At 42.3% G+C, this 15760-nt stretch overlaps 1 long non-coding RNA gene and 1 pseudogene across 1 annotated transcript; one reads left to right on the top strand and one right to left on the bottom strand.

Moving 5' to 3' along the window:
* Positions 1-1138: 1138 nt before the first annotated feature.
* LOC127915204 (uncharacterized) lies at positions 1139-3269 on the top strand. Its single transcript, XR_008090559.1, has 3 exons — positions 1139-1194; positions 1875-2139; positions 2279-3269. It is a non-coding gene; the product is annotated as an uncharacterized LOC127915204 (long non-coding RNA).
* Positions 3270-3331: 62 nt separating this feature from the next.
* LOC118367779 (protein lin-28 homolog A-like) lies at positions 3332-12819 on the bottom strand (annotated as a pseudogene).
* Between the last annotated feature and the right edge of the window lie 2941 nt (positions 12820-15760).

Here is a 15760-nt window from a genome sequence, read left to right as displayed (position 1 = left end):
GTTACTAATATCAGTACATAAATCTATAGAGTTGAACACTATATCGATATCACATGGTTTGCTTAAAACAAAAACACATGTAGTTCTATGATGATGATTCAACTCAAAATGAAAAGTAAACTTTTTGGTAAGTTCCCTGAGAACATACTTCCTCCTGCGAGAAAATATAACACTTGAGTCCTCCAGGGATCTAGTTTGGTTTGTGCTAATGTTTGATTATATATACGATCTATGAGTATAACACGTATTCACTGTCAGTAAACATAGTAGAGCCTAGACGTTCAATTCTTAGCTGCATTACAGAACATATCTGGGCTTTGCTTCATGCAGTATCGTGCCCTTCAGTCACACAGTCAGAAGATTGAGGGCAAACATTTCACCCCATTGATTATTTGTCATCTTACACTTCCTACTAAGGTCATTCGATTAGATTAAGTTTGATTTGTCAACACACATTAAGAAGTGACTGCTCCGCTGACACACTGAGAATCCCATTTCACAGTCAGTCAGTGCAGCTGTACCCTGTGGGAGAGAGAGTACTGTATGGTCATGATATGGTGTGAGTAAAGTTAAAAGAAACATAAACCACGTCTCCTTATAAATGCAATGTACAAACATCTTAATATTTACATTGAGTATTCTTATTGATGAGGATGAATGAGACCATGAGGAGGCAGGTATACTGCTTCTTCACTGCCCTGAACAGACAAATGATCATGTTAGCATTGGTTTAGTTAGAAACAGTTTCCCAGGCACAGATCTAGTCTAGTCCTGGACTAAAAAGCACGTTCAATGACGATCAAGATTATCCATTGAAAGGGCGTTTTAGTCTAAGACGAGGTTTAATCTTTGTTCGGCAAACCGGGCCTAAGAGGTATGATTGGGTTTGGGTGTCTTTGACTACCGTCTGATGAAAAACGCACAGAGAAAACCAAGGCTTCGAACCGCCCTTCCGTAGTTCTCCAAAATAGAGAAAGAAATCTAAGAAATACTTCCCGTTGGAACAGGTGAATGGTGAATCCAGGTGAATGGTGAATCCAGGTGAATGGTGAATCCAGGTGTATGGTGAATCCAGGTGAATGATGAATCCAGGTGAATGATGAATCCAGGTGAATGATGAATCCAGGTGAATGGTGAATCCAGGTGAATGGTGAATCCAGGTGAATGGTCAATACAGGTGAATGGTGAATCCAGGTGAATGATGAATCCAGGTGAATGGTGAATCCAGGTGAATGGTGAATCCAGGTGAATGGTGAATCCAGGTGAATGGTGAATCCAGGTGAATGGTGAATCCAGGTGAATGGTGAATCCAGGTGAATGATGAATCCAGGTGAATGGTGAATCCAGGTGAATGGTGAATCCAGGTGAATGGTGAATCCAGGTGAATGATGAATCCAGGTGAATGATGAATCCAGGTGAATGGTGAATCCAGGTGAATGGTCAATCCAGGTGAATGGTGAATCCAGGTGAATGGTCAATACAGGTGAATGGTGAATCCAGGTGAATGTTGAATCCAGGTGAATGGTCAATCCAGGTGAATGGTGAATCCAGGTGAATGATGAATCCAGGTGAATGATGAATCCAGGTGAATGTTGAATCCAGGTGAATGATGAATCCAGGTGAATGGTGAATCCAGGTGAATGATGAATCCAGGTGAATGGTGAATCCAGGTGAATGGTGAATCCAGGTGAATGATGAATCCAGGTGAATGGTGAATCCAGGTGAATGGTGAATCCAGGTGAATGTTGAATCCAGGTGAATGGTGAATCCAGGTGAATGGTGAATCCAGGTGAATGATGAATCCAGGTGAATGGTGAATCCAGGTGAATGGTGAATCCAGGTGAATGGTGAATCCAGGTGAATGTTGAATCCAGGTGAATGGTGAATCCAGGTGAATGGTGAATCCAGGTGAATGATGAATCCAGGTGAATGGTGAATCCAGGTGAATGGTGAATCCAGGTGAATGATGAATCCAGGTGAATGGTGAATCCAGGTGAATGGTCAATACAGGTGAATGATGAATCCAGGTGAATGGTGAATCCATGTGAATGGTGAATCCAGGTGAATGATGAATCCAGGTGAATGATGAATCCAGGTGAATGGTGAATTCAGGTGAATACAGGTGAATGGTGAATCCAGGTGAATGGTGAATCCAGGTGAATGATGAATTCAGGTGAATCCAGGTGAATGATGAATCCAGGTGAATGGTGAATCCAGGTGAATGATGAATCCAGGTGAATGGTGAATTCAGGTGAATACAGGTGAATGGTGAATACAGGTGAATGGTGAAACCAGGTGAATGATGAATCCAGGTGATTGGTGAATCCAGGTGAATGGTGAATCCAGGTAAATGGTGAATTTGAACAGACTGAGCTTTGGGACAAAATGGTTCAGACCAGGTAAACAATCAAAAAAGAAAGAACAAGATTGCTTTGGCTGTTTGTGTGTCAGTCCCATTCCCAGTTGTCTTCTTATTGCAATTGATAGTAGAGCGGATGTCAATGAACCTGACTGAGCGATGGAAACAAGGGTGACTGACCATTCCTGTGCTACCAATCTGAGGTAGATGAGGCTGAATCTGTCCCAAGAGGTAACTAAGAGTATAGCTCTATCTACGTGGAGATGGATTGAGTTGGCCCAGGTGGTAGCTAAGAGTATAGGTCTATCTATGTGGAGATGGATTGAGTTGGCCCAGGAGGTAACTAAGAGTATAGGTCTATCTATGTGGAGATGGATTGAGTTGGCCCAGGAGGTAGCTAAGAGTATAGGTCTATCTATGTGGAGATGGATTGAGTTGGCCCAGGAGGTAACTAAGATTATAGGTCTATCTATGTGGAGATGGATTGAGTTGGCCCAGGAGGTAGCTAAGAGTATAGGTCTATCTATGTGGAGATGGATTGAGTTGGCCCAGGAGGTAGCTAAGAGTATAGGTCTATCTATGTGGAGATGGTTTGAGTTGGCCCAGGTGGTAGCTAAGATTATAGGTCTATCTATGTGGAGATGGATTGAGTTGGCCCAGGAGGTAGCTAAGAGTATAGGTCTATCTATGTGGAGATGGATTGAGTTGGCCCAGGAGGTAGCTAAGATTATAGGTCTATCTATGTGGAGATGGATTGAGTTGGCCCAGGAGGTAGCTAAGAGTATAGGTCTATCTATGTGGAGATGGTTTGAGTTGGCCCAGGAGGTAGCTAAGAGTATAGGTCTATCTATGTGGAGATGGATTGAGTTGGCCCAGGAGGTAGCTAAGATAGCGTTTGGTAGAGGGAAAGTCCGGGAGGGATTGGGGAAGTAAAATAGATACTTTACTGTCCATTTGGTTAGAAATGTGGATCTGCTTGAGGTTGCTCAGGATGTAGCTCAGGATGTGTCTGTGTGAGGAGGAGACTGATCAGACTGAAGGAAGGTGGTTTTATTGGACCAGAGGTAATACTAACAGGTGGCATCCGTCCATGGTGGATGTGGATCAGGATTGTTTCCACCTGTGGTGTCCTCCAGATCTCCTCTGGATCTGTGCCGGGTCTTCCGGAGAGCTGGAGGACTTGCTGGAGGACTTGCTGAGGGGGGAGGAACTGTCCTGAGAGGGCTGGGAGTGCCTGTTTCCCTGCCTGGGACTGGGGCTGTAGGAGGTGGTGGTGAAGGTAGAGGGGTACTGGTCCACAGTAGGGCGTCTTCCCTGAGTGGCTGTGGCAGGGCCGGGAGACAAGGGGCCGGGGGGGGCGGTGAGGACAGTGGGCCACCATGTGCGTCGCGCTCTGGCAGTAGTGGCACTTCTTTGGCTGGGGCGGCAGGCCACACTCTTTGGCATGGTGGTCTAGTCCTCCACAGTTATAACATCTGAGACAGAGAGTGGAGATCCTTGTCACATTCCAATTCACAAACAAGGAATTTCTCTCAACTTCAGGGCTTAAAGTGCATATTTATTCTGAATTTAAATAATAAAACCTAGAATTTCTTAAATGGGATATCATTACATTTTAGAATGTAATGCATTATGGTACAAATCCTATTATAACATGCTTACTAGATTGGTTTAATTATATTTACCCAAAATCTGTTGGTCCAAATGTATCCTTTAGATGGCAGCATTTCACATAGAATACACCATAGAATACACCATAGAATACACCAATACTGAACCTAACAGAAAACAGTTAAAGCGACCAATGCAAATACAATACTTCTCACATGTGCTCTCATCAAGAGATGACAAATAAAATAAATATATAGATAATAATTTTCCCTGATAAAATGTGCATTAATAGTTGCCAACAGTTGCCAACATGCTGATATGTATAGCTTACTGTCAAATGTATATAGAAATTAAGTATGTCTACAACAGGCCTAAGGCCTGCAATAAATAACCAAGACGCTGCTCACAGGCGGAAACAATGACAAGGCGATACATTGATGACAAGGCGAAACAAAGCAGGTTTCCACACAGGGAACTAAGGCGTGTCACTCCAGCCTGTCACATTGTCTGTTTTACTGAATCAAATAGGAAGCTATTCAATTAACAGGTTCATATAAGAGCAAATCATACCAATTCATTTGCAATAGACGTGATCAGATCATAAACAGATAGGCACATTACGACATTATTAACTTGCAGTCAGATGTTATACGGCTACATTTCAGGCCGGTCACCCAGTCACCCAGGCCGGTCACCCAGTTAGATGTTATACGGCTACATTTCAGGCCGGTCACCCAGTTAGATGTTATACGGCTATATTTCAGGTCGGTCACCCAGTCAGATGTTATACGGCTACATTTCAGGCCGGTCACCCAGTCACCCAGGCCGGTCACCCAGTTAGATGTTATACGGCTATATTTATACAGATCGGTCACCCAGTCAGATGTTATACGGCTACATTTCAGGCCGGTCACCCAGTCAGATGTTATACGGCTACATTTCAGGTCGGTCACCCAGTCAGATGTTATACGGCTACATTTCAGACCGGTCACCCAGTCAGATGTTATACGGCTACATTTCAGGTCGGTCACCCAGTCAGATGTTATACGGCTACATTTCAGGCCGGTCACCCAGTCACCCAGGCCGGTCACCCAGTCAGATGTTATACGGCTACATTTCAGACCGGTCACCCAGTCAGATGTTATACGGCTACATTTCAGGTCGGTCACCCAGTCAGATGTTATACGGCTACATTTCAGGCCGGTCACCCAGTCAGATGTTATACGGCTACATTTCAGGCCGGTCACCCAGTCACCCAGGCCGGTCACCCAGTCAGATGTTATACGGCTACATTTCAGATCGGTCACCCAGTCAGATGTTATAAGGCTACATTTCAGGCCGGTCACCCAGTCAGATGTTAAAGGCTACATTTCAGGCCGGTCACCCAGTCAGATGTTATACGGCTACATTTCAGGTTGGTCACCCAGTCAGATGTTATAAGGCTACATTTCAGATCGGTCACCCAGTCAGATGTTATAAGGCTACATTTCAGGCCGGTCACCCAGTCAGATGTTATACGGCTCACATTTTATACAGGCACGGTCACCCAGTCAGATGTTATACGGCTACATTTCAGATCGGTCACCCAGTCAGATGTTATACGGCTACATTTCAGATCGGTCACCCAGTCAGATGTTAAAGGCTACATTTCAGGCCGGTCACCCAGTCAGATGTTATACGGCTACATTTCAGACCGGTCACCCAGTCAGATGTTAAAGGCTACATTTCAGGTCGGTCACCAAGTCAGATGTTATACGGCTACATTTCAGGCCGGTCACCCAGTCAGATGTTAAAGGCTACATTTCAGATCGGTCACCCAGTCAGATGTTAAAGGCTACATTTCAGGCCGGTCACCCAGTCAGATGTTATTTCACGGCTACATTTCAGGCCCCAGGTCACCCAGTCAGATGTTATACGGCTACATTTCAGGCCGGTCACCCAGTCAGATGTTATACGGCTACATTTCAGGCCGGTCACCCAGTCAGATGTTAAAGGCTACATTTCAGGCCAGTCACCCAGTCAGATGTTATACGGCTACATTTCAGGTTGGTCACCCAGTCAGATGTTAAAGGCTACATTTCAGGCCGGTCACCCAGTCAGATGTTATACGGCTACATTTCAGGCCGGTCACCCAGTCACCCAGGCCGGTCACCCAGTCAGATGTTATACGGCTACATTTCAGGCCGGTCACCCAGTCAGATGTTAAAGGCTACATTTCAGATCGGTCACCCAGTCAGATGTTAAAGGCTACATTTCAGGCCGGTCACCCAGTCAGATGTTATACGGCTACATTTCAGGCCGGTCACCCAGTCAGATGTTATACGGCTACATTTCAGGCCGGTCACCCAGTCAGATGTTATACGGCTACATTTCAGGCCGGTCACCCAGTCAGATGTTATACGGCTACATTTCAGGTTGGTCACCCAGTCAGATGTTAAAGGCTACATTTCAGGCCGGTCACCCAGTCAGATGTTATACGGCTACATTTCAGATCGGTCACCCAGTCAGATGTTAAAGGCTACATTTCAGGCCGGTCACCCAGTCAGATGTTATACGGCTACATTTCAGGTTGGTCACCCAGTCAGATGTTAAAGGCTACATTTCAGGCCGGTCACCCAGTCAGATGTTATACGGCTACATTTCAGGCCGGTCACCCAAAAAGTTACATATTGCAGCTGTAACTCTTCCAGATGGAAACAAAGAGTTTCGCATGACTGAGCTGGAGGCTTGCAGGGGGTCCCTCACGGTGGCATCTTCAATTAGAACATGTGAGGGGGGAGAGGGAAGGAGAGGAGGGGGAAGGGCATTGGAATTTAGGTTTCATCCAGGCTAGTTTGCTTGCTTGGGAGGTTACCTACCAATACCCTCTCCTCCACTCCCCAACCCCCACCACATAGACTCCCATTCTAGCTGGTAAGAGTGAATAACCAGTTTTCACAAGACAAGCTGCCATGCTGGTAGTAAAGGTTTCACAATTGTCGCTGAATCTATGTTTTTGTAACATATCAATCACATAGGCAGGCACTGTTTAGACACATGGTTACATAGTTCCCACAACGTTTATGTTTGCATCATTTCTAATACTCGCACAGAACAGCAAATCAGCTGAGGTTTGACTTTGAAGTCAACCAATAACTCAAGTGAAGAGAAAGTTGTTGGCACAATTTATTTGTAAATTCCAAAATGTTAAAATATTGTCAATGTTTATAAAGATCGGGGAGCCAAGAGTTTAACAGTGTAACACTGTAATATATCAATCTATGAAATAAAAAATATAATAAACCAATATAAAGAATATAAAAAAATACATTCTGGTGGATGTACTAAAGGGAATGTAGTGTTTATATAATGTTTTTATTCTGCCTATTTGGATCCAGCCAGAAGCTCTGTTACTGACCCAGAAAGGTCAGGGGTTAGAGGTCAACACACTGACCTCAACATATTTCTATTCCTTCTTTTGAAGTAAGATCCCTCTTACATTATAACAATGGGGAGGGAAATTAGGATGAAATGTCTATACAAAAAATAAGTATACATTGTTAAATAAATGTGATCATTGATGTAGCATAGGCCTAACTCAGGTCATAAAATTAGTATCCACCATAACGCAACATGATGCAATATAACATCACCTAACACGATGAATAAAAGGGAAATCCTGTATAAAATAGAAAGCCTGTTTCTGAGAATTCCTCTTCAGTCTAAAGTGATATTTGCTCTACATTACAACATTGCATCTGGATGGGAAACAGCTGTTAAAACAGAACCTCTACAAATGTGAACGTTTGACATAATGTAAATAATGCAGCAGGTATACTCCACACAGAACCTCTGAATCATACACAGGTAAATACGAATATGCAGCTACTGCTAAATAGATTACATCAATGCACACATACACAGGCACACGCATGTACGCAAACACACCACTAATGATCACGGCAGTACTACTCTGTTCCTTCCAACATCATCTGTTCTGTTGCCAGTCTCAGTCTCAATTCCCTCCCTGCAGCAGCAGGTCATACCCACTCTATATTCACCCATAACGGAACATTGACTTGAAAGGAAAGTCTGTGCTAGTAATTCTATTTCTATGGTTCACTCACTGGTCTCCCTTTGGCGTCCATCTCTGCGGTGGGGCCGGGGGTTTGGGTTTCTGTCTCCTCTCACTGCCCAAGCAGGGGCCTCCCCCAGGGCCTGTGACTTGTACAGACTCCAGGCCCCTGGGGGACCACTGGAAGGTAAACTCTAGTGGCTCTCCCTCCTGCAGTCTGCGAAAGCCCTCCATGTGTAGTTTGCTCTGGGATAGAAGGAGGAGGATAGGACAGGGGCAAGATAGGGAGAAGAAGACACAGATTACACAGGGATCTCATGGTCTAGTCACACACAGTAAAACCAAATCAACCCACCTCTCCATCTAGGTATCAAGCTCATATTCATCCATCTACATCACGTTTGATAACTTTCTACCATTTATCCAAATACGTGCTTGAGGGCTTGACTTTTATGGCAAAGACAGACATAGCCCTCATAATGGCTGATCCCTACAGTCACTTGCTCCCTGCCATTCCCTGGGTCTGTCGCTGTGGACTGAGCACATTGGTTCACTTCCTATACCAGAGGATTCAGATGGACCTTAGCACACTACAGCAGAACACTATACTTTCTTAATGCATTCATCTTAGCGTAGCTGGGCGAGACAACCACATCTCACAGTCGTAGTGTGTCAAATAATATGAATTGCTTGATTGAGGTTCATGAGTTAAAAAACACATTTCATCCATCAAAGAAAAACACAATTACCAAATAGAAAATACTATTTAACAATTATTTTATTATAAACATTTAAATAGTAGGTATATATAGTATATAAATGGTAATACTATTTATGTTTTATCAAATTAAACACCGATTATTTAGGTTTTGAATATATTCAAAATGTCCTAATAATCTCTCAAATAGCGCTTTATTCCTTTTCTTAAACAACTTTTCATAAACAAGTTTTACTATTAACTTTTACTATTTTACATCTAATTACATTTTCATGGATATGGTCCAAAATGAATGTTTACAAAATGAATTATATATGCCATTTAGCAGACGCTTTTATCCAAATTCATACATTTACAGCAACTGTTACCTCAACTACAGCCTTAATTAAGCCAATTTACCCCCAGTTCACAATACATAATAACTTTTTTCTAATACACAAAAGGAATAGTACTGATTAAAACAAATTATTTGATTTCTGTGAAAGTTGTTTACAGTAATGTAAATGACTGTATATCTGAACAACTGCAGTGACAAACCCCCATCCCCTAAAAACGGAATAACTCATGAATCCTAATGAAACCACATGCAACGAAACTTAACCCTTTACAGAGGCCAACAACTAATCTAGCCCATATTTCTACGAGTCACTCGTAGTCACCGATTTGCGTTTCAACAGAAGTCAAAGCGTAGATTCAGGATTCTCTGCTCCAGATACCTCGTCCTCCTCCCGACATATCTGAGCCATCAGCCCTCAGCCCAGGCCAGCTCTCTGTTAGCCCAGGCCAGCTCTCTGTTAGCCCAGGCCAGCTCTCTGTTAGCCCAGGCCAGCTCTCTGTTAGCCCAGGCCAGCTCTCTGAGCCACCTAAACTCTGGGCTACCACAGACCAACCCAGCACCACAGCCATTTTGCCTGTTTTCGGTTGGGGGAGGGTGTAAGTTGGCCTGGAGAATTTGGGAATGAAAACGGGCATAGAAGAGAAGGGAAAGAGAAAAAGAGTGCAAGGAGACAGAGCAAGGGTACGGGGTATATACAGTACCTTCATTTCATTTCTCCAGCACATGGTCTGTTTACTAGCTCTTCCAATAGTGGATGAAGCTTTTGCCACTGGAAGGCTTGATTGAGAGAAACGTGATATGAATGAGAGGGTTGGAGAGGCCAGATATGATGAATAAATGACAAAACCATAGAGTTCAGGCTGGGTTAGGCTTCAGCAAGTTTAACTCCTGAATATACCTCAGGCATTTGTTGAGCTTCAACTGTTTCATAGTCAACAGATCACAACAAATTCCCAGTTTAAAGAGAGGAATTCCCCCATTTGAAGCAGTTACTCAGGCCATTCTACAAAGCCATGTGCGGTCTCTCCACAGTCCTCTCTACAGAAGCCTCCTGTTAGTCATTTGTTAGTCACATTTAAGCTATGCAAGGAAACCTACAGTATATCAACCCACACAACTTTGTGAAACATTCCCAGAAATCAGTCTCAGATTCATGCACCAAATATTTCCCAGTTAAATGAATCTGAATTGTAATTGAAGAGTGAGTAAATCATTCATTGCAGTGGTCTCAAAAGCCTGTGGAGACAGTGATTCAACATCAAACAAGCAGGGGTCAAAAGCACACAGACAGATAACATACTGCAACTGCATTGCTCCAACAGCGTTGGTTAGCAGTTAGATGCACTGTCGTCATATGCATTTCATCAGCTGGCCATAGAAATCAGTCTTCTCTACAATCAGTCCCTCTATCAATAGATGACCTGCTGGAAGGAGGAAGTCACGTGAACACAAGTAGGCATCTTTTTTTTCCTTCTTCTCCCCTTTCTGAGGGAACAAAACACCAGGAAGAAACAAAGACTGGTATTAGCCTAGCTCTGGAAAGAAGGAGGAGCCTGCCAAACACAGTGAGATGAGATGGACTGATGTGCTTTCATAACCAAGGATCCACTCCAGCCAGTCTCCCATCACATCATACACTATGTCCCCCACCACACCACTCCCCAAGCCTATGCTGCCCAAGCAAATCCTACTACATTTACATCTGAGTCATTTAGCAGACGCTCTTGTCCTGAGCAACTTACAGTAGCAGTGAGTGCAATACGTTTTCGCACTGGTCCCCTGTGGGAATCTAACCCACAACCCTGGCCTTGCAAGCGCCATCCTCTACCAATTGAGCCACACAGATTTGGGACTAGGCAAGCTAAATCAAGCACACATAAAATGTGGCAATATTTGGGTGGATTTGGTGGAATTCGGGCTCTAATTAGGCTGTTAAGTGTCAATGGAATCTTGCAACATGGCACGGGATGGTGAAGGAAAGCAGTGCTATAACATACACAGCCCAAAGCCCACACGAGTGAAATCATGTCCAAAATCTAAACCTGATTGTGAGGTTGGCCTATAAGCACACGGTTAACCTGACAACCACCATGCATGCACCACCTATCTTTTCTTTGGCTTAAAAAAACCCTCCTATAGAGAGGCCCTTCCCCCGTCTTCTGGGTCTATAAAACATGACGAGTAACATCTATCAATCACCCATTTTTACAATGCAAAATGATTTTACTATAACAATAATTTCCCACATGTTAATTATTTCCTGTAGTCCTACAGACATCCCAAATAACAGCTCATTCACAAGGACTCAGAATCTATGATTCTCCTGATGCTACATCTTAGGTGTTACAATGTTACAACTGCCCCTCAACAATGTCTGGTTGATATAAAAACTATCCAATAGCCTGCACTGTGTGGTCACCTCGTATAGGAGTGGGAAAATGTGTATCCAACTCCTGTAGACATGAGGGTTCAGCTTGACTATCTATCAGCTGATTATTTGTATCCATAGATGGTTCAACTTAACTTACTTGGTGAACAAATACATCCATAGGAGGATCTACGGGAGTTCCCCCACGACTAGTCATGGATATAAATCCGAAGCCCATCCGCACATTGAACCACTTGCAGTGGCCTGCGCCGTGCATGGACTGTTGCTGCCCACCCTGCAAGGATCCTGGCTCCTCTCCTCTATCGCCACCTTTGCCCACCCCTCCTGAAAGCAAGTCGAGAATACAATGTTAAAACATCAATAAAATCACTGCCCATGTGTTTCAGTAAAACGTATTTGTGCAAATCATTCCGCTTCTGAAATGTATTCTGTCCTGTACACAATTCATATGCAACGTATTTATTTTCCAGAGCGGGTAACCAACTCATAAAGAACATATACAAAAACGTTATTTACATGATTTGCCAGCAGATGGAATTTGCTTGCAGTTGCTTTGCTTTGATGGCTATCTGATAAATAGCCATCATAGGCTACTTCAATATGGATATTGAAGTGTTTATATATCAGCTATGAACTTCCATCTGCACGTGCGTCACTTTTAATTGTCTAACAACAAAGGTGAAATAACTTTGCATTTGACGCAAAGGACAGGTGTCCATTGTCACCCATAAAGCTCTGCAAAAAGCGCACAAAAAAACTCGAAGTATATAGCAAACGCCGTGGGCGGTAGGCTACATAACACAACACTTTGTAAATAGATACCCAACAACATCTCGGAGGCTAGTCAGTCTCCTCTCCTTTCCCAGGAAAGAGGGACGCCAGAGAGATCTACGCAGAGCTACATAGAATATAGAATAACCTTCGTCCATGTTTCCCTGCCAAGTTTCCGCTCCAAACTTCGTTGATATAAACTCTGCTCGTCTTGATGTTGTTTATTCTTCTGCGTCAGTCGAATATTCTGATTCGAGCGACCATACTTTAGGGTGCATGATCCAACGTGCGTACCCCCATAGAGTTTCAGCATATTCTTCTATGGATTTCTCTTTCTCTGTTCACGTGACTCTGTCAATTTACATGCTTTCTGGCTACTATTTAGTTTGGTCCGTGCAAACCGGGATCTTTAGGACGTCCCCAACCAATTGAAGTTTACATGTAAAATGGTTAAGGTAATGGTTAAGGATAGGGGTTACTGCGGGTTATGCTTAAGGTTAGGGTTAAAGTAAAGGTAGGGGTTAAGATTAGGGTAGGGTTTAGGGTATGGACGTCCCAAAGATACCGGATAGCACTGCCATTTTTTCTCTCCTCGAATCCAGGAAAAATAGTTCATTCTGAGAAACAGAGATAACCAATCGTCGTTCCACAAACCGAAAATCAACATATCTGTGTAGGACCTATGCCATGTTAATTTATTAATTAGACGTTTCGAAACAAAAGTAATTGACACGCAAATGCTTGAGCTGTCATTTCATGCCAATAATAACCTGAATGAGTAGCCTAATTTATGTATGGAATATGTTAAATATATAGGCATATCCTTAAGTCATGATATTTACAGTACCAGTCAAAAGTTTGGACACACCTACTCATTCAAGGGGTTTTCTTTATTTTTTTTGTACTATTTTCTACATTGTAGAATAACATTGAAGCCATCAAAACTATGAAGTAACACACATGGAATCATGTAGTAACCAAAAAAAAGTGTTAAACAAATCAAAATATATTTGATATTTGATCAAGGAGGGTAATGCATCAGATGACCTGGCCTCCACAATCACCCAACCTCAACCCATTTGAGATGGTTTGGGATGAGTTGGGCCGCAGAGTGAAGGAAAAGCAGCCAACAAGTGCTCATCATACGTGGGAACTCCTTCAAGACTGTTGGAAAAGCATTCCAGGTGAAGCTGGTTGAGAGAATGCCAAGAGTGTGCAAAGCTGTCATCAAGTCAAAGGGTGGCTACTTTGAAGAATCACAAAGATAAAATACATTTTGATTTGTTTAACACTTTTTTTTGGTTACTACATGATTCTATATGTGTTATTTCATAGTTTTGATGTCCTCGTTATTATTCTAAAATGTAGAAAACAGTAAAAATAAAGAAAAACCCTTGAATGACACAACATGAAAATCACAATAAAAATGAATTATTGGCTTTATTCTTGAATATAACTAATATGGGCGACACTCCAATTAGCTTTTAAAAAAGCATTTTAGGGAATTGTAATTGCTGTGTCCAAACTTTTAACTGGTACTGTACATATCAATAAAAACTGTGATCACATTTAACTACAACTACATTTAACTACAACTATTGCACTGAATTAGGCTACTTCGTTATTATCTGTTCAAAATGAATCTCTCTGTAACTGTGACATATCACACATATGCCTATCCTTCTTGAAATGTTTATGTGAGTAGACTAGACACAGGGTTGATTTATGTGATAGAATAATAACTTATTAAGATATGGTCTCTGTATCGAGGTCTGAAACATGGTGGCTGACATGAACCAATTTGTTGGGTACATTCTTTCCGGGGATGGACAAATCATTAGCCTAACTACTTTGTCAGACACCAAAAATATATATTTATGAGCACCACAGCCACAATTTTCGGGGCATGAAATAAACCTATTTTCACAGGTATCACAGTTGTCTCACAAAGACAAGCCAACATTACTCTCAACTGTCTTTTAATGTGTATTATTATCTATATTATCTATATTATTATTGTTATCACTGTGTTATTGCGAAAGAGCTCTCAAGGTAAGAATGTCACTCTACTGTTTTACACCTGTGTAAACGTTGAAACTTGAAACTCACCAGGTAAAGTGAGTTCAGGCTATTTATCACAAAATATGGAAATCTGTATTACTTAAAAGCTCATCTGTGCTGACATGTATGAGGCAACAACAGATTGGCCTAAATATATATCTAACGCGTAAAAGGAAACTAAGGACAAAACATGAACGCATAGATCATACAGGCATGACCTGACATTCCAGTGTGGTTGACATTCCTGTGCTATTCTCGTCCGTAGGTTATCATTTTTAGCGAAACCCATGTACAGATAAAGTTAGCAGAAATATCTCACTGATAGGCGTATGTGTTCCTTGCATGGGACACATTTAACAGGCCACATAAAGGATATTTGTGCGTATTAACACCTGGTTTTATTAAATATTATCGTCGAATTGTCGAAATAAAAACAATTCCCCGATAATTTGACTATAGCATGAATAACGACAGAGGGTTCAAATCACAAGAGATTGACCAGGGCGAAGGTTAGGGGAATTCTTTATGAAGGGGATTGGGGGAGAAATACTCCCAATACCACCTAAATACGCCCACACTCCCGCATGAATTCTCTGATGGACCCCACATCACACTTCAATCCGCCTTCAAATTGTTTGTGAAGATGCGGAATACGAGAGGAATTGGAGCTCAGCACAAACGCAGCATGGAACATTGGGCCAGAATGACCAGGCAGCAGCCGTATCAGATGTTACCGAAGCAGTTATTTTCTCAGGTATCATAAAGGAGGGGATAAATGCGTCAAACTGAATCAGCGCCTATTGGGAAGATTGGGGAGGATTTGGAAACAGAAAACTCAGGCTATAGCCTTATGTGTTGTGTGTATGACATAAAAGGTGAGGACAGAGGGTAACACATATTCGGACCATGTATAGTCACAGTTATGAGGTGAAAGTATCCATGCATTGATGGAATGCATGTGTAAACTATTGTTCGTTCTCTGAGGCTACCGCTTTGCTAAACTGTTGAGCTCAACGAGGTTATATTTTCGGCTTTAAATCTTTAGTCCATCACATTTTGAAATACACAATTGTGCCCGATATCAGATTATGGAGATTAAAAATGTTATGTTGAAACACATTAAAGGGAAATTAAATATTGGACAATGAATCTAGTTTAACCATATGGTAGAATAACAAAGTCTCAAACATACTGAACAAAAATATCAACTTAACATGTGAAGTGTTGGTCCCATGTTTCATCATCTAAAATAAAAGATCCCAGAAATGTTCCGTAGAAACAAAAGTGAGCATTTATCTTTAGCCAAGATAATTCATCCACCTGACAGGTGTGGCATATTAAACAGCATGATCATTACACAGGTGCTCGTTGTACTGAGGCCAGTAAAAGGCCACTCTAAAATTAGAAGTTTTGTCACACAACACAATGCCTCTGATATCTCAAGTTTTGAGGGAGCGTGC

This window comes from Oncorhynchus keta, chromosome 34, assembly GCF_023373465.1.
Source record: "Oncorhynchus keta strain PuntledgeMale-10-30-2019 chromosome 34, Oket_V2, whole genome shotgun sequence".
In the NCBI taxonomy this organism is placed as follows: Eukaryota; Metazoa; Chordata; class Actinopteri; order Salmoniformes; family Salmonidae; genus Oncorhynchus; species Oncorhynchus keta.
This window is presented reverse-complemented; position numbering and strand designations above follow the sequence as displayed.